Source organism: Lutjanus erythropterus, unplaced genomic scaffold (assembly GCF_056507025.1).
Source record: "Lutjanus erythropterus isolate fLutEry1 unplaced genomic scaffold, fLutEry1.hap2 Scaffold_162, whole genome shotgun sequence".
In the NCBI taxonomy this organism is placed as follows: Eukaryota; Metazoa; Chordata; class Actinopteri; order Lutjaniformes; family Lutjanidae; genus Lutjanus; species Lutjanus erythropterus.
Window position 1 is genome coordinate 409,895 of NW_028146639.1, and position 20,409 is coordinate 430,303.

At 41.8% G+C, this 20,409-nt stretch overlaps 1 pseudogene; it reads left to right on the forward strand.

Moving 5' to 3' along the window:
• Positions 1-2,362: 2,362 nt before the first annotated feature.
• Positions 2,363-4,783, forward strand: LOC146304280 (E3 SUMO-protein ligase ZBED1-like; annotated as a pseudogene).
• Positions 4,784-20,409: the final 15,626 nt, after the last annotated feature.

Genomic DNA, 20,409 nt, shown 5'->3' on the forward strand with positions numbered 1-20,409 from the left:
AGCATAAGTTACCATGGTTATCTAGCCAGGTTAAAAGAGAGCCACCTTCGTGACACTGAAAATCCTGGCTTTAGACTCAACATAGCTCGTTAACCCATTAATCTCGCTTCGTAGTACACCCCTCAGATAAAAGAAGAGGGGGATTTTACAACAGCATAGCAAAACACAGGGAATTTTCTATGAGCACAAGGGTTGTTTTTGTCTTTTTGTTAACCCTTTTGCTAACCCTAACCCTTGTTACAACAGTCAGACCCTTTACAGCTGCCAACCACGAGACAGGTGGGTTTTACATCAGCCAATGATGATAGTCAATCACAGCACAAGAACAAATAAAAGAACATTTTTTTCTTTTTTTTTTTTTTTACAACAGCCAATCACATCATAAGTGATTTTTAACAGTCAATCCGAACACTGGATTTTCTTTACGAGTAAATAAGAGAACAGACAGATTTTACAGGCAGGGCTGTCACGGTAACCGCAAAAATGAATTACCGCGATACTAAGAAGCAGAGGTGGTGAAAAAAATTGATTATTAATTAATCGCAATTATGTTATTAATTTTCAAAAATCTATTATTTTTTGCATTGTTTTATTTTGAAAAAATGTTATCCCGCGGTCAACAGAAGTTGAACGTCACGCGAGCGCGCCCACTTCCAATTGGCAAGTGCGTGCAGCGGCCAGAGCGACTGAGCCATACAAGCAGGTGTGTAAAATGGACGAGAAACAACCAGCAACGAGCAACCAACTAGGGGTGCAACGGATCGCCATCTACGGTTCGGCACGCATGTGATCCGCAGACCACATGTGAGCATCATAGTTTTACTGTCACTGTTACTTTTGTATAAGATATAATACCCGAAATCTCAATGCAGAGCTGCAGTGAAAAGACAGGACAGATGCTGCTGTGTGCAGCGCATCTCTGTGAAGAGCAACTGATTTAAATGCTGTCACATCGCCTTGAGTGAAATCCAGACCGTAACTTTTTTTCACTGATGTAACTATGCTATCACCAAAGAAACGGATCATAAAACTGTGATGTTCATTGAAACTTTGGTGATATCAGCTGTCTTAACTTCTACACAGCTCCTCTCTACTCACTGGTGATGACTGATTGATCATGACTTCTAACCAATTAGATGTGCTGTGCTGTAGGCAGGACACTGAACCAGACTATAGAGCGTAGTTGTGTATTATACTGTACAGTGTATAATGATCTAATATATGTATAGTATATACATAGTACAGCACTGTATAAGTTTGAAGTTTTTAACATAATTTCCATTATCATTACTATTATCATTATTATTACATTACACAACTATGGTGATAATTACAGACAGACAAAGATCAAAGACAAGTGCATTTTTAAAATAATTTAACCCTTATCCCACCACATTTTTCTTTTTTGCTGATCTGAACAATTATAAGCCTTCCTTTAGGACAACTTGATCAGTCACAACACAATGTGCTGTGTTCATTTCTGTGTTCTACAGTATATAAGCTAGTAAAGCTACAATATGTTTTGCCAAGTTAAAACAAATAATTCTGAAGTTACACCTACACTACACAGGAAGTGCTTTGAGTTGTTACTCAATAAAAGGATTAGGTAATTCAGCAACTGACTGATTTTTTAAATGGTGCAATAACTTTGTAGTGTATTTTTGGGTTACTGTTGTCAAATGGAAAATCAATAATTGCTAATCGAGAATCGTTAATAATCGAAAATCGGTGGGTAATCAAATCGGGACCCACCGCACTGCATGGTGAGCCATCGTCACCACCGCACATGAGCTGACCTCACCACACCTTACGTTGAACAGGAGACAATGGCAGTTGCGCTTGTACCGAAACCAAATGTTACTTCACCCCTTTGGGAGCATGTCAGCTTTCAGCCAAATTAAAAGGGGGAACCAGCTAATTTAGATGAGGCCGTTTCTAAAATCTGTGGCAAAAAGATCCAAGTAAAACGAGGAAACACTTTATTTTAAGGTCTCACCTAGCAAGTTACCATCCAACTATGGAGGCGAGGCTGCCTCCTCCCACACCAAGTCGCATAGCAGCTCATGTCAGTGCCAGCCAACAGCTTGGAGTCTCCTTGAGTTGCCAAGTACAGCATTGAAAGTGACAGGCATAAACGCCTAACAGATGCTGTTACACGGTACCTGGTCGAGGAGATGGTGCCGTTTACTATGGTGGAGAAACCGGCATTCAAGCCACTGCTTCAAAAATTTGACAAGTGGACTATTTCACTGCCACCACTGACATGTGGTCAAACATAAATATGACTCCTTACATGAGTTTAACTGTACATTACCTGACCACAGGCTGGACTCTAAAATCATGCTACCTCAAAATAGTGTTTATGCCCCAGAATCACACATCCGACAACATCGCAGAGGCTCGCCACAGGGCATTTGATGAGTGGCCCCTGGATGAGAAGCAGCTGGCGTGCATCACGCAGGGCTCCAGACTGCAACTAAATGGTTGCATTTTGCGACTAAAATTTGCGACAGTGAGAGTAAATTTTTCATCTACTCGTGCATGACAAACTTCTGCTCCACACTTCAGCCCAGTAGTTGACAGTGATGCACAAATGAGCTAGTTTGCATTGCTATCGTTTCATTACATTCATTACAATGCATTTCTCCTCTCCTCCGTGACGGGCGTGTCTCCCCCCTCGCTCCTCTCTCACACACCCATACACCGGTCTGCAGTTTATATTTATTTCAAATGGCACAGGATATCTCCTTATCTATGTTTTCACTATAGATCAGGTAGATCAGTATATCAGTTCAATAAGAACTGTCATTTTATTCCTTTTAATGCATTTTCATTTGATCTGGCTGGATTACTCTTTCAATTCATTGTAAGGAGAGAGAGAAAGAAAACGATCAGAATGATGGGTGAGCTAAAATGACTTTTAACAGGAGAGAGAACGCGCTGCAATGCGGTGTTCACTCATAAACTTATCTGTGCTGTGAAGGTAATCTGAAGACATCAAGTCAGGCAGCAATATTCAGCTCTACCTCCTGTATTATCTACATTTTATAGACATTCTAGTTTTGATGAAAAAGGCATTTGCATGTATAAAATAAGACAATGATAAGCTTTCCTCAGTACACCGGTCATCATTTCTGCCGAACAACCGCCATAGTGTGATGTGCATGTGCAAGGGTAACATATCTGGTGCGACGAATTATGGCCCACTGTGATTGGTCCAGACCTCACATGTGATACTAGCTGAATAAATGTTGTCTTTTTGTCAGATGGAAACTTTTTTGTCTTAAGGGTGTATTAAAATCCTGATTTTAATAATTAAAAATAAAAGTTAAGAAAATATATGTTCTCCCAGTCATTTAAGGTGGGCCATTGTATAAGTGGGTGGGCCCAGGCCTGTTAGGCCCACCCATAAAGCCGTGCCCGATGGAGGGATGGATAGATGCATGAATAAATAAATGAATACAAACAGTGTTCAGTTGCTAAAATAAAAAAATGTGAACACAAATCAGTGTTAACTGTTTATTCAGGTCCAAGTGCTCTGTAATCATGGTAATGGGGTCCTTTAGCGAGAGGGTTCTGCAAGGACCCCAATGATGGACCACGCTCATTCCAGCCCAGTCTTGCTGGGATTATTTATATGTAGGCCTATTTTAAATCATTACATAGGCCCAATAGGTTTACTAAAAATCTGAATACTGTGAATATGAATAATCTTTTAAAATGTTGCCCAAAATTCATTCATTCAATGAAACATCGATGCAGCCTAAAACTGCCCATACAACCAGTTGCTGGCTTTCTGAGATGGTTAAAAAAATATTTTTCATTTAGAAAAAATTACACTGAAATGAAAAATAATTTAAAATATAGCCTGTTCATTTAAAGAATTACTAAGTAGGTGTAGCCAGGCTAATTTCACTTCCATAATTAAACGGCTATCACTCTGTACATGCAGGATTGTCCTACAAGATGGAACTCCAAACAGAAAATGGTGGACCGAGTCTTGGAGCAAACTAATACTAGCTATAAAAAGAGTTCTGGATGATCGGTGGCATCAGCATCTCATGCCTAGCTGGCAGGACAGTGCGGTTTTGGAGTTGGTGAACACGGCATTAAAGCCAGCGGCTGAATTTACGCATCTGCTGTCTGGCGAGACCTATGTCACAGTCTCATCCATTAAATCCATCCTGAAACTCCTCACTGAAGATGTTTTAAAACCATCGGACGAGGACACCATTCTGACCGTGGACATCAAGCGGAAGATGTGCAGTGTTCTCGAGGAAAAGTACAGACCAGCTGCCCTACAAAAAACTTTGGCAAAGGCCTGCTTGCTGGACCCTACATATTAGGGCAACAATTTTGATGATGACACAGAGGAGACAAAGTACGCGCTGATTGAGGAAATACTAGACGTGGAGGACGGAGGGAGCGGTGTCAGTGCGTCAGCTGCTGCACAACAGGAGTCCTCGGCGCAAACAGCGGTGCCACCAGTGGCTAAAAAGAAAACCCTTAGAGACCTGCTGAAGCCATGGACAACCACCACTGCAACCATACCCAAGAGAGTTTGAGCCGACACTGAACTCACATGCTACCTCCAGGAGGACCCCATCGACTCCAATGCAGACCCACTCGCATGGTGGAGTGACAACCAGGGTAGATATCCTCTCCTCTCTAAAGTCGCCTGCAAGTACATGTGCATTTGCGCAACAAGTGCACCATCGGAGAGAGTTTTCAGTGCAGCTGGAAATATTGTTACCCCTCTCCAATCCTCTCTGAAACCACATAAGGTGAATATGCTGGTTTTCCTCGTGTGCAACAAGGACATGACCCAGGTATAAATCATAGGCTATTTTCTTTATAGGCTCAAGGAGAATTTTTTATTATTTTTTTTTATTGTCTAGTGCCTCGTACATCTCACATTACGGAATGTAATTTTAAGATTCTTTTATGTGAGAATGTAGAAGTTAAAACTTAAAATCTGTGGCCAATTCATCAGGATAGCGCGTAGTTTAAAATTTGCTCCTAAGATGTGTCGTCCTGCTAATGAGACGGCCAGCATACCTCGCCAGCTAGCAAGATGACTGGGCGGTTACCCCGCTAAAAAGGGTTGCGTTTTTCCTATATTGTTTGTGTAACATTTGTGTGCAAAATTATTGTTGTTTTTTTTTTGTTTTTTGTTTTTTTTTTATATGAAAATTTAGTTGTTATCTACTCGCCCTCATGCCAACTGAAGATCAGGTTTAGTTTTTTAGTCCACAAAACACTGCTGACTTTCAAAGGAAAACAGCATTATAGAATCCTCCAAACAATGGAAGTGAATCATGGCTAGTTTTCAAACATGGAAAAACGAGAAAAAAAAAAAGACTACATATTACTCGTCTGGTGTAATCCAAGTCTCCTAAAGACCCAGCACACCAGGTTGACTAAAAGAATGTTATTTACACCATGTTTTAGCCTGAATCTTCACTCTACATCCTTAGGTTTGAGCCTCGATCACATGCACACTGTCTTAACTAGGTGTGTTTGTTGTGATGGTGTGCAAGGGGACCTGGATTACACCAGTATGGAGGAATTTTATGTTTTTTCTCTCCCCAGTTGTTTTTAATGTTTGAAAACTGGTCACCATTCATTTACATTGTTTGGGAGATTCTGCAACTCTGTTTTCATGTCTAACTCCAGCAGTGTTTTGCAGACTAACAAAATATGCCCGACCCTCAATTGACTTAAGTTTGAGTAGATAATGACTAAATTTTCATTTCTGGATGGACTATCCTTTTACATAGTGCAGGGCTGTACGCTTACTTTTTTAGGTGGTAGCACTGGTGCTAGCAAGTTAAAAATTTTAGTAGCACAAAGAAAAATTTAGTAGCACACACAGTTGGACAGTTAGTTAACGTGTTTATTGGCTAAATTCGATACTGATCAGAAATTCAGTCCAATTTCCATCCTAATTGGTTGTTAAGGACAAAAATGTCCACCTCCATAAAAACTACATTAAAAAAGTACAGATTCATATTTTTTCTACTTTTTTCTGCATAAATCTCTCAAACAACTTCAGTCCTGCCCCCAAAACTAAACATTCAATCATTTTGAGAAGTTTAACCCTTTAAATGCCTGTTTGATTACTCGATATCACTGTTATTATTTATGAAAAAAAGCAAAGAAATTTAGATATTTTCCATACAACAAATGTTGGGTGGCTGGGGCATTTTTTTTTATCAGTCTTGGATATGTCAAGGATTAACCAAAATACTGACTTTGATGCATTATTAGTTTTTGTGTAGCATCAGATTTAGACGTTAAGGACAATTAACTCCCATTCAAACCACATTTTTTTTTATCTCAAAGTTGCTGATTATAATCATGCATTCTGTAATGTTAGGGTTTCATCTTTGAGAAAAATAGTAAAATTAGTCATTTTTACTGTTCAACACTAAAATCTGCCATTTACTCACCATAGGCCTATGCATACAAATCTTATTTCTTAGTGATAAAATACTGCAGTAACACTATTTCCACTTTTTTTTCCACGTTTCCACTGAAATTATTTTTAAATCAGCAGCAGATCTTTCAATTCTTATTTATTTTACGTACTTGAACATTCAAATTGAACACTCAAAACAGAACAATATGTTACAAAAAAACTTGACTTGAGGCGAGGTGAGCATCTCTACAGGCGATGTGTCGCCTTGTAATACTGTGTTTATAAACGTTGCCACGTTTAAAGATTGTACTCCCTGTGATGTATGGCGTATTCCCTGCCATCAGTTCACCTGCCGCCACACAATATTTACAAAAAGGCGCTTTTTTGGTTTGTTTACCCGGAAATGTAGTTCTTTTGTATTCGGATTGAGAAGGACGGTACACACTTAGAACTACAACTCCCGTGAAGCATTGCTACAACAACTGACGTATAGGACAAGAGACAGCCTATAGCAGGGGTGTAAAACTCAAACACAGAAAGGGCCAAAATTTAAAACACAGTCTAAGTCGCGGGCCAAACAGGATTAACATTTATTAAACTGTCTTAAACTGACTATGTTTTATTCAGAAATATGAATTTGAACAGCCAGACTGCAACAACTTTTTCCTCAATAAAATAAATAAGATTTAAAATATTTTTTTTGTTCAACAATAACAAAAGAAAACGAGAATATTTCAGCTCAGAATATTTCAGCTCACATATCCAGGTGGGGGTTACATTTGAAAATGCTTGCTTTTTGTCTGCACACAAGATATCGCACATTTTAATCATGCAAACCCTCAATGGCACTGCATTTGGCATAAAAATATGCTCATATAATAATATTACAAACCCATCAGCCCATCAGGTACAGATGAACATACTGATCTGCTCAATTTAACATTAAGGCCAAAACGCACTGAGAACTTCAACAGAAAAGTCAACTGTAGCTTCTATGGTGCACTGCAGGCTTCAGATTTAAAATGTAACACCACAGAACCAGCAGTATTTTAGGAAAAGGTTAAACTGCACACTGACACACACTGAGGAGATGAAGAGGAGAGACAGAGTCTGGACTCTTCATCATGACTTACAATAACGCAGCAATTAAGTATTTAAAAGTACACAAATTAGACTTGGAGTAAAAAAAAAATCGCGCACCACATAAGTGTACATTAATATTATGATTCATGATGATCATAAAAAGGTTTTTATATCAAGTCGACACATCCGTCCATATTCTCTCTCTCTCTCTCTCTCTCTCTCTCTCTCTCTGAGTGTGTGCTGAGAGTGACTGGGCGAGTGTCTTGGAGAGCGTTTGTGAAAGTGTGTAAATTTTTCAACCCTTTTTGCTCATTTTTCTTCCACTGTGTGTTGTTCTATGAGTTTATTCATCACTTCTCTGTCAGCAGAGTTGTATTTGTTGTTTATTTGTTAAGTTTGTGTTGTTTGTTTGGTGGCGGCTGCCGCCGCAGCCACACAGCTGGGCATGGCGGTGCGCGGCGTCTCCGGGCTGGAGAGGCTGACTCGCCGACAAACTTTCTCCGGCTGTCGGTGTGTCGGTGGAGGAGTGCAGTTTAGCTGTGGGTGCAGTTGTGGGTTATGGCAGCGTTAAATCTGCCTCCAGGATGAACAGCGCTGTGGTCATTTTTCTGGATTGCACTGATAAAGTGAACCAGATTGTTGAAAGCGGAGTCGTGATTCAGGGAACACTGTCTCCCGTGATTCCTCTTGTTAGCCCCGCTAAAAAAGTTGTTATTTCCAATGTGCCCCCGTTTCTGAGAAATGAGATGTTGGAGAAGGAGTTGGCCCGACACGGACAGCTGGTGTCTCCGATTAAAATGATCCCTCTCGGCTGTAAATCTTTGCACCTCAAGCATGTCATGTCTTTCAGAAGACAGGTGTTCATGATCCTCAAGAACAACGAGGAACTGAACTTAGCTTTCAGTTTCCGCATTGATGATTTTGGTTATACTGTTCATGTAACTTCTGACACGTTAAAATGTTTTGGATGTGGGGCCGAGGGACACTTGGTCCGCTCGTGTCCAGAGAGAGTGACTGACTGTCAGGCTGCGTCCGCGGCGGAGCCGCCAGTCACAGCCACCGGTCAGACCGCAGCGCACAGAGATACACAGAACGACACACAGAACACACAGAACGACACACAGAACACAGAACATGACACACAGGGGGCTGAGAACAGAGCAGACAGTGACCACATGAATTCAGATGATGGTGAGTTGGATGATGAGGAGAGTGATGAGGAGGAGCTCAGTGTTCAGGAGGAGTTAAAGGAGCAGACGGGACACACAGCAACCAGAGTGGCTGAGTCTGTGTTAGAGGAACAGACTGTGATGGATGATGAGTTAATGAAGCTGCCTGTGAAAAGGAAACAAACAGAAACTAAAGACAATACTGTAAAAACTAAGAAGGTGTCAAAGACAGGTCCACAGTGTTCCTCCTCTCAGTCAGAGGAGAACACACAGAACACACACACTGACACACAGAACTCACAACTTAATGACTGTGAGGATGACAACATGCAGGTTGAAACACAGAGCGGTTATTCTTTCCTGAGAATCAGAACTTTTCTAAAAGAAACAAAGGGGCTGAGGGCTGTGAAGGTTGAAGATTTTTTCCCAGACTTGCAGCTTTTTCATGACTCAGTCTGGTTCTTCATGAAGAACGCAGGAAGCCTTGGGCAGCCATCTTTCACTGACCCAGAGATTTTCAGGTTAAAGAAACTGTTGCAGAAGGTTCGAGCCCAAATAGCCAATGATGAATAAGTTTGCTGTGTTTTTCTTTAATTTGTTTGCTTTGTTTTTGTTGGGATGCAGCTTTATATTAAATATGTGTGACATAAAGCTGGGTTCTTTAAACATTAACGGTGCTCGAGAGAATGTTAAAAGAGCTTCTCTAATTAATCTGTTTAAGAACAAGAGACTGAATGTAATCTTCCTTCAGGAAACTCACAGCACTGCTGACATTGAACCTGACTGGAGGAGGGAGGCTTTTTTCAGTCATAAGAGCAGTAACAGTGGGGGGGTTGGTATTCTCTTTTCTAGAGATTTCTCACCTCTTTCCTGTACTGTCAGTGAAATAGTTCCAGGTCGGCTGTTGAAACTGTGTGCTGAATTTGAAAAAGTTAAAATGGTTTTTGTAAATGTTTATGCTCCAGCTGTGTCCTCAGAAAGACTGCTGTTTTTGGATGTGTTAAAAAATGTCCTTAGTAACTGTGACAGTGAGGAGTATCTGTTTGTGGGCGGAGACTTTAACTGTACAGAAAACCCTGTGATGGACAGGAACCATCAGGAACCTCACCCTGCCTCTAGAAGGTGTTTTGTTCAGCTTGTGGAAACTTTTGAACTGTGTGATGTTTGGAGACATTTCCATAAAAGTCAGCGTCAGTACACCTGGGTTCACTCCAGAGATAACTCTTTATCCCTGGCCAGACTGGACCGTCTCTATTGTTTTGAACATCATATTAATGTATTTAAAAGTTGTGCTATAAGTCCGGTTGGTATTTCTGATCATTCTCTTGTACAGTGCTCAATTTTTATAAAGGACGTAAAATGTAAAAGTGCATACTGGCACTTCAATGTCTCTCTGTTGTCTGACAGTGTTTTCAGAAATGTTTTCAAGTGTTTTTGGCTGAACTACAGACAAACCAAATCTGACTTTGTTTCCTTAAAGCAGAGGTGGGATGTAGGCAAAGTTAAGATTAAGCAACTTTGCCTACAGTACACTCTCAGTGTCACAAAGGACATGGCCAGATCTATGAGAGCTCTAGAGAGAGAAGTGGTGGAGCTGCAGGTTCTAGCAGACTCCACAGGAGAACGAGAACATATTGAAGTTTTCAAAAGCAAAAAATCAGCTCTGTCTGACCTGCTGGGTGTTTCTGCTCAGGGTGCTTTGGTTAGATCACGTTTTCAGAATGTTGTTAAGATGAGGAGGATGATACACTCTCTGCGCTCTGACACTGGGCTGCTGCTGCAGGAGTCGGCTGACATTCGGCAGTGTGCTGTTGGTTTTTATCAACAGCTCTACAGGACTGAGTTCCAGGATGAACCAGAGGTGGCGCTGTCCTTCTTTGAGGACCTTCCTAAGGTCTCTGAGGAGGATAATATGGAGCTGGAGGTGCTGCTCTCTGCTCAGGAGCTGCAGGAGGCCCTGCAGAGCATGCAGAGCGGGAAGGCTCCTGGGATCGATGGTCTTCCTGCAGACTTTTATAAGACTTTCTGGCCTGTTATAGGTGAGGATTTGTTGGTTGTTCTCAGAGACAGTCTGAGAACGGGGAGGTTGCCACTGAGTGGCAGGAGAGCTGTTCTCACCCTCCTCCCGAAGAAGGGAGACCTGCAGGACATTAAGAACTGGCGTCCTGTGTCTTTACTTTGCACTGACTATAAACTGCTGTCCAAAGTGTTGGCAAGAAGACTGAGAAAAGTGACGGAGCAGGTCATTCATGTGGACCAAACATATTGTGTACCCAGCAGGTTGATATCTGATAACATCACTCTAATTCGGGACATTTTGGACCTCTCTGGTTCATTGGGATGTGAACTTGGTCTGATTTCTCTAGATCAAGAAAAGGCTTTTGACTGAGTTGAACATCAGTACCTGTGGCAGACGCTGCAGGCTTTTGGCTTCAGCTCTGGTTTCATAGCCCAGATCCAGGTCTTGTACAGTGACATTGAGAGTGTACTCAAGATTAATGGGGGTTTAAGCGCTCCGTTCAGAGTTCAGAGGGGAGTCAGACAGGGCTGCTCCCTGTCTGGGATGTTGTACTCTCTGGCCATAGAGCCCTTTTTGCACAAGGTCACTTTTGTCAGGTTTTTCTTTTCCTGGGTTTAGTAATTGTTTCAAATTGTCTGCGTATGCTGATGATGTCATTGTTCTTGTGAAAAACCAACATGATATTGATGTTTTAAATGAAACTGTGATTAACTTTAGTAGACTCTCCTCTGCTAAAGTGAACTGGAGAAAAAGCGAGGCCTTGGCAGTAGGTAAAGGACTGATCAATAAACTGGTTTTACCTGGAGGCCTCGTGTGGAAGAGTGGAGGACTCAAATATCTGGGAGTTCATCTTGGTGATGAGACCTTCTCTTCCAAAAACTGGGACTGTTTTTTAGAAAAAGTTGATGGCCGTTTGAAAAAATGGAAATGGATTCTACCAAAACTGTCTTTTAAAGGTCGGATCCTGATCATCAATAACCTTGTGTCCTCCATGCTGTGGCATCGGCTGGCTTGTATGGACCCTCCTTCAAACCTGCTGTCCAGAGTGCAGGCGGTCTTGGTGGATTTCTTTTGGGACCGTCTGCACTGGGTCCCACAGAGCATCCTCTTCCTGCCCAAGGAGGAAGGAGGACATGGGCTTGTCCACTTGGCGAGCAGAGGAGCTGCCTTCAGGCTCCAGTTCATCCAGAGACTCCTGACTGGACCTGTCGACCTGGTCTGGAGACCCGTAGCTCATGCCATACTGGAGAGGTGTGGTGGGCTGGGTCTGGCTGAGTCTCTGTTTTTAATGGATTTAAATGGATGTAAGTTGGACAACCTTCCATGCTTTTATCAAGGACTGTTTAAAGTATGGGGAATGTTCCGTAAGGACAGACTGAACACATGTGACTCGGTGTTCTGGCTTCTTAGGGAGGCGGTGGTTCACGGGATTCGGCTCCGGTGTGAAGCAGAACCAACTGTGCTCCAGAAACTGTGTGAGGCCAGAATCCTGACACTGGGCCGTGTGGTGGAGGTGTGTGACCCTCACCTGGATGAAGCCACAGGTCTGGCCTCACGCCTGGGGATCAGGTCGGTCAGGGTGGTCAGCCTCCTGCTGAGAGGCTGGAAACAGCAGCTAACTAACTCTGAACTGTTACTGATTGCTGCTTATTGTGACGGTGTGATTCAGCCTGATGTTAGTGATCCTGTTCCTGATGTGAAAATTGTTCCTGTTTTTAAATGTGGTGGTTTTCTGTTAAAACTGAATAATGTTGCTGATTACAAACTGAGCACCATGACAGGTAAAACAATGTATTATCTGTTAGTGAAATGTTTGAACCAGAACAAACTGAAAGAGAGAGTTGAGAGTCCATGGAGAGCTCATCTGGCCTTGACGGAGGCTCAGAGGCCTGAGTGGAGAACACTTTATAAACCACCAATAACAAAGAGGGTTGGTGATTTACAGTGGAGGGTTCTACACGGTGCTGTTGCTGTCAATGCATTTGTTTCTGTCATCAATCCAAATGTTGTTGATAGCTGCCCTTTCTGTCCACAGAGAGAGACAGTTTTCCATTGTTTCTTAGAGTGTGGTCGTCTCTTCTCTCTACTTCAGTGTTTGACTCACATGTTTGCTTTGTTCGATGAGGTTTTCTCACATCACATGTTCATACTGGGTTACAGGTACAACAGGAAAAAGAAAATGAAGTGTCAGCTTTTAAATTTTGTGTTGGGTCAAGCCAAAATGGCAATTTATCTCAGCCGGAAAAACAAGCTTGAAAATTCATTTGATGTTGACGCAACGATTATTTTTAAACGTATGTTGAAGGTGCGTCTGAAAACTGATTTCAGTTTCTATTTTTTGACAAATAATGTGGATGAGTTTAAAAAGATCTGGTGCTTTAAAGAAGTGTTGTGTTCTGTGAAGAACGATGAGCTGATTTTTGTTCTTTTTTTGAATTGAGGATGTTTCATTTATTTCATGTTTTTTTGTTCAGTTCATTGTTGAGTTTAGTTTGTTTTGTACTTTTGATTTCGTAACAGTTATGAGCAAATAAAAGTGGTTTGAAAAATCAAAATCAAATCTCTCTCTCTCTCTCTCTCTCTCTCTCTCTCTCTCTCTGCTGTGGGTCAGTCTTATTTTTATTTTTACCTGGTTTCAGGTGGAGCTGCAGTTCATCTCCCTCCTCATATACTTGTGTTTCTTTGCACTGAGTCAGTTGCCTAAAGAGACAAACCTGTTTACATTGTCATTTGACAGAAGCTCGCGTCTTCGCGACTGCGAGATGATTTATTTCTCAAGTTGCGCGGCAGCTGACGCAGTGCATTGTGGGACTTGTAGTATGAGTGGTGGGAGTGCTATTTACCGACGGGCCATTCATAACAGACACGTGAAATTATTTCGCGGGCCGTATGTGGCCTATAGCCTTGTTTTCCCTACTATTTTTTTTAGACATGATACCAGCGCAACTCCTTCGCACTTGTGCGAGTGGACACGTATTTCTCTTCGCACAGAATGATTTTTAGTAGCAAATGCGACGAAAATTGTCGCACTTTACAGCCCTGTAGTGCTTTTAGCTGTGGGCTGTATAGTGTATATGGGAGAAAAATAGTCAACATGTTGTGCTTTTAACCAGCTCACTCATTTGAGACCATAAATAAGCACGAAAGCATATACTCTTCAATATTGTTGAAAAGTGTAAAAAGTGTTGAAAATTGTACTTTTCAAGTTCATTTTCAGTAATTAAGATAAGCTATATTAGCCAACACCTTACAGTGTTAGTGGTAACACTTGTAGAGTTACAAGTTACTATGTGAGAGAATTAATATCAACACTGCATACATGCAATGCAAGAAGTGCTGAATTTTAACTCAAAAAGTGTCAATAATTACACTAAATTAGTGTTAAGGTACCAACTCTCCAAAAACAATAAAATTAACTATCTGTGGTGTGGACCCATATAGACATTTCAAAAGTGTTCAAAATCAATTCCAACAGTGTTAATCTGAGTATACAGATTTTGCGGTGTAGCTGGCAGCATATTACTGTTCACACAGTGGCAGTTAAAAACTCATTTCCTGTTCTGACTTAAGAATAATAACAATCTGTGCTGACCATGTCTCCCCAAACATCATCCAGACTCATTTAGGTCTCTTCTTTTGTTTTTTCCTCGCTGCTAAGCAGTACTACAGCAAACTGTTGCACCAAGTCAGCCTCTGTTTTGTTTACATCTGCCTACCCATGACTTCACAAGAGCTTGTGCTTCCTCTGGTACATAAACTTAATAAGACTAAGGCTAAGAGTGACCCAGAGCACTTTTGGAGAAAATGTAAAAGTTATTTCATAGCCAGTGTTTTATTATGACTGTATGAAGGAATGTACAATTTAATTTTCCATTAAAGAAAAGTTACAAAAACATGTCTATATACTGTCAATTACAGGTCTTACAAAGACAGAAAAGCAGAATTTGCAAAGGTCGACTTTAAAGGGGACCTATTATACTCATTTTTGGGCCTTTGTATTTGATTTTGGACTCCTATAGAGCAGCTACACACATTCGCCCGCACAGAAAGCTTTGTAGATCGTCAGGACGCTGTGCCTCTCGCTGCATCTCTTCCTTGTATTTTCTCCATCCCGCGAAAACGGTCTGTGTAATTTACTCCACCCCCTGGCCCTCCTCCATGTATGCCCCACGCCGAGCCCACTCCGCTGTGATTGGTCACACTCCCGAGGACTTCCGAAGGGCTGACAAGCGCTGCTGAGCTCAGCTACCGGCTAACCCAGCTTCGTATTGGCCCGTGTTGACAAAACAGTCCCCTGGGAAGTGCCATAGACAGACAAACACGGAGGTATTTTTCCTTTGCTGGCCGGGAAAAAGCAACTCTATCCACTTCTGCCTGGTGCTCGCCTCTTTAGGAAAGCTAAACAAAGTTAACTTTCCCTCACACCCGAATAATCATTTTTGGAAGCCATTGCTCAACGTACTAACACTGAAATCATTGTAGACAGCAGGGGGCTGTACTACGAAGGAAGCTCAACACAGCCAGGCTTTCTTTGCAAGACAAAGCCTAAAACTGCAATCAGAGATAACGGGTATCATGATGGTGGTTATCAACTCACTTTGTTAATCCAGGCTTTCATCTTCAGACTCTGTGCGCGTTCATATAAAAGGGGCATTTGTTGCATCATTTGACTCTTCTTCCACATGAAATGAAGAGATCGCGAGCCTTACTTAAGTCAAATCATCAAGTTGTTATAATTATGAGCTGTGGAAAATATACAAAATACATTACGGCAAAAAGCAACATTGTTGCTGCAACGAAAGCAGGAAAAGAAGAATGCCGTCAGAAAATGACTGATGGACTAAATGTGGTCTTAATGCTGCCGTTTATTCTAACATGAAAACTGCACATTAAACAATAAAACTCCATACAGTAGATTTAAACATGATGAAGTCTGTCTGACACTGTCCTATGATGACAGAGACGTGGACATCACTGAAGTTTTTGACCAACCCAACGTAAAATGAGTGTAACTGATTTAAGATTGGCTGTGATAAATGATGATGAATTTTCTAATCAGTGATCTGAGCTGCAATATCACCAACAGATAACAGTAAGAAGTATTCAAAGTGTCTGTAGTTGCTTCATCATTATTTTACTGTGTGGATTATATACCATGTCAATTTAAAGTGTTAATATGATCTGGAGCAAACGGGAAAAATGACTCTGCATCACCAAACGGAGGTTACCGTCATGACAGCGCGATGCAGACAGTTTGTGCTGCTGTTACATTTTTACATTATATGGATTCGTTCTGTGATATAACGAGCATACAGCTCAGTAATTATTCAATGTTAACGTCCTCCCTCAGTTTAAAAGCTAAGGACAAAACTTAGTTAAAGAACAGCGCATTTTACAGACAATTTAATTTGAAACTCTGAACATAACCTGCTTGCGACCAGGTTATGAGTTTAGTAGTTACCATGGTTACCAGGTTAAAAGAGAGCCACATTCGTGACACTGAAAATCCTGGCTTTAGACTCAACATAGCTCGCTAACACATTAATCTCACTTCATAGTTCACCACTCAGGGCAGCGATATAACTTCCGAAGCAGAGCGGGGGAGCTGGCAGGCCTAGAGCACATGCCGGGGTATGACCATATAAGTAAGTCTGGCACGCATTGACGTCAATGTTACTACACCGCTAAAAAAAAGACAGCAAAACACAGCGTGCAGAGCCATCCAAAACAGCTTGCGGGGCTCGCTTCCAAATGCATGAACCTCATTATTTGACACTTTGGAATCATTTAACACAAGTATCCAACATTGTGACAACATTTATAGGTCAGAAAAGAGGAAAAAGCATAATAGTTCCCCTTTAAATAGAATGGAGTTGGCCATGGACATTGCAATCTATACAGTTCTAAGCATACAGTTGTTTGACATTGACTGTTAGATACTGGTTGGTTAATGGTTTAATAATTTGTGTATCAATTACTTTGTAGCTGATCAGGTTAATTGCCAGCTAATTATAGTCAGGTTCTAACTGCAGTATGCAATAAATGGTTGCCCTTTGTGTGTGTTTACCTGTCACTCACTGCTGAAAGTACAGAACACAATTTAAAAGAAATTGTATTTTATAATAATGAGATATTAAATGAGCTTTTAGGTTGTCTGATATACTGCATTTATTTATTGGTTTGATTAATGCTTTACAGTAGCTCATCTGGCTTATTATCAGCTAAGCCTGTTTTATTTTCATAGAGTCTAAATATCACCTACTGTTTGTGCACTTTTGTGCCCTACAATGTGGCCAGAAAGCCCCAATAAATTTGAATTCATCATAGGCCAAAGTGACTTCTCCTAAAAATGACCTCATTCCAGGTCTGAGTATACATTTCCAGTTCTGACAAAGAAAGAACCAATATTTTTATAGTCATACTTGGAAGCAGCTTACCTTAATGGTGATAACGCACTTGCCACTCTGTATTTTACACGCAGCAGCAAACTCCTGGAACATAAGTATGCACACAAAGTGTTAAAGTCAAAAATATGGTGACACAAAACATTGCGTGGCAAAAACATAATATAGGACAAGCAAATGTATAATTCCTCTGGGATGAAAAAAAGAAACATTCCAAAAACACAGAAATAACCTGATAGTTTCGTCTCACTGGCAAATCTGGCATGAATGTAACGAGTTGTGGCAAAGGACAAACCCATCGTTACTTTGTGATCATCTCATGAAATCTTTGAATTGATACAGCAAACTACGTAGTAATTTGTGTGTTACTGTATCTTCTGTTTGTTCTGTTTTGTCACATGCTTCTGTCTTTTATGTGATGCAGAACAGGAATTAGCTGTAAACCAGCTTTAAATGAGTCAGGGCTGTTTAATTTGAACTGTAAACAGTAAAGGTGAACAGTAAAGAAGAGTACAGTAAAGACGGACGTTACTACGCTGAATGAAATAATGAAATATAGCAATATGTGGATTGTATAATTTGTCGTGTGATTACTGTTGTTTTGTCAAGGGGACTTTAAAAGGTTTTAACTGGCTCGTGTATTAAAATAAATGTTTTTATTCTTCAGTGCTTATTGTCAAGGTTTATTGCACGAATGCAATAATATGTTTTCCTTTCTTCGTTAAGGACACGTTTTCATTACGAAGACTAGTTCAGTCAGTCTGTCAAAATATGTATCCCCCATCATGCGGGGACACACATTCTGTCAGGCTGTATTTTCAGTCGGCCAAAATATGTATCCCCTGTCTACAAAGCCAGTCTCTACCATATCATCAAGTGTTTTTATTTTACAATTTCTTACCCAGCAAAAAATAAATAACAGAAAAAAATTATACATGTCACATGAAAATGAATATCAGTCTAATTTAATTACATACAGCATTCTGAAAGGAACAAATGACCAACATAACATTACATTCTCAAATTAATAACTAGGTAAACATAAAAGATGAATGCTCCATCCTGTCTAGCCTCGCTCATAGATACACCTCACTAAACTCATCAAACTGTTAAAAACACGGCCAATTATCACTCAAACACATGGCGGACTTTCACCCAACATGTATGTCATATCATGATATAAAATGCGCTTGCGCATATACTAGAGTAAGGCGGTAATTCTGCCTACACTGTTCTGTAGGAGACTACGAGGTCTCGCGAATGCTCGCGAGTGTTGCTGTATGTTTTGCGGGCTACCTGACTTTACATTAAAAGCGGAGGTTAGAAGAACAACAGGTCTCCTTCGCCATCATTTACATGGTGTCAGAAGTAAAAGTGAGGAACGGGAGAAGCCATGGCAAAGTTTAATCCTCCGACGAACTTTCCCTTCGAGAAGCCTGGCGAGTGGCCAGACTGGAAACAGCGTTTTGTGAGATTTAGGACCGCCACAAAACTTGACAAAGAAGGTGGCGCCGTCCAGGTGAGCAGCCTGATATAAGCCATGGGAAATGAGTCAGAAAACATCTTCAGATCGTTTGCTTTTGCCGAGGATGGACACAGAAATGACTTCGACCGAGTGCTCGGCAAGTTTGACGAGTACTTTGTGCCAAGAAGGAATGTAATACACAAACGTGCGTGTTTTCACCAGCGTGTACAAAGACTGGGAGAGAAAGCAGAGACTTTTATCAGGGCATTGTACGAGCTATCTGAGCATTGTGACTTCGGTGCGACCAGAGAGGAGAATATCCGCGACAGGATTGTCGTGGGGATATTGGACAAAGATGTTTCACGGAAACTGCAGCTGACGAACGACCTGACACTGGCGCTGACCATAGAGACGGTCAGACAGTCTGAAGAGGTAGCTTCACAAGTTAGCATGCAAGGAGAGGCAGCCGGAATGGTCCGTGAAGTCACGCACAAGCACAACAAACACACCAAACACTGCGGTAAGCAAAAGGAGGGAAATAATGGACAATGTGGAAAATGTGGGAAAGCAAAGCACAGTAAAAATGAAGATTGCCCTGCTAGGAAATCCACATGCAATTCATGCAGCAAAGTTGGACACTGGAGCAGAGTGTGTAGGAACAGGAAAGCAGTGAGTGAGGTCACAGAGCAAGCAGAGCAGCTGCAGTCATACTTTCTTGGGGCTGTGAGAAAAGCAGACGGGTCTTCAGAGCAATGGGCCGTCGAGCTGCTGGTGGGCTCTACACCGGTGGAATTCAAAATTGACACGGGGGCCGATGTGAACATCATCCGTGAAGAAACCTACCACTCACTCATCCCCAAAACACCACTGCAACCTGCAGATATTCCACTGAATAGCCCAGGTGGCGAACTGCAGTGCATCGGACAGATTCAGAGCACCATAGCCTACAAAGGTAAAACCCACCCACTCACAGCTTACGTCATCCGTGGACACACTGTGAACAACCTTCTCAGCAGGCCACTGTCCGTGAAAATGAACTTGGTGAGGAGAGTGGATGAGACCGTGACTGCGACTGCCAGAGTACATGTACAGGCATATGGAGAGCATGGGACTTTAAAGACTGAACCTGTGAAAATACAACTGAAAGACAATGCTCAGCCATATGCTGTACACACAGCACGACGTGTTCCTCTTACCATGTTGCAAAAGGTAAAGGAGGAACTGCAGAGGATGGAGCGAAATGGCATAATAGAAAGGGTGACGCAGCCCACTGACTGGTGTGTGCCCATGGTGCCTGTTTTGAAGAAGAGCACAGGTAAAGCCCGCATCTGCGTCGACCTCAAGAGGCTGAATGAGGCTGTTAAAAGAGAACAGTACATCCTACCCACGGCTGAGGAGATCACAGCAAAACTCTGCGGAGCCACAGTCTTCTCTTCATTGGATGCCGCCAGTGGGTTCTTCCAGATACCTCTCCATCCAGACAGCTGTAAACTCACTACCTTTATCACACCGTTTGGCCGCTTCAACTTCAAGCGGCTACCGTTCGGAATAAGTGCACCTGAGATCTTTCAGAGGAAGATGATGGAGACCCTCCAGGGGCTCGAAGGCGTAGAGGTTTTCATGGACGATATTCTTGTGTATGGGGCCACAGAGGAGGAGCATGACAGCCGCCTAGAAAAGGTAATGCAGCGCATCGAGACGGCCGGTTTGAAGCTCAACAGAGAGAAGTGCTCCATCAAACAGGGTCAGTTGAGATTCCTCGGGCACCTCATCGACAGTTCCGGGATCCGTCCCGACCCAGACAAGGTGGAGGCTATACGGCAGCTGCCACCACCAACGGATGTGCA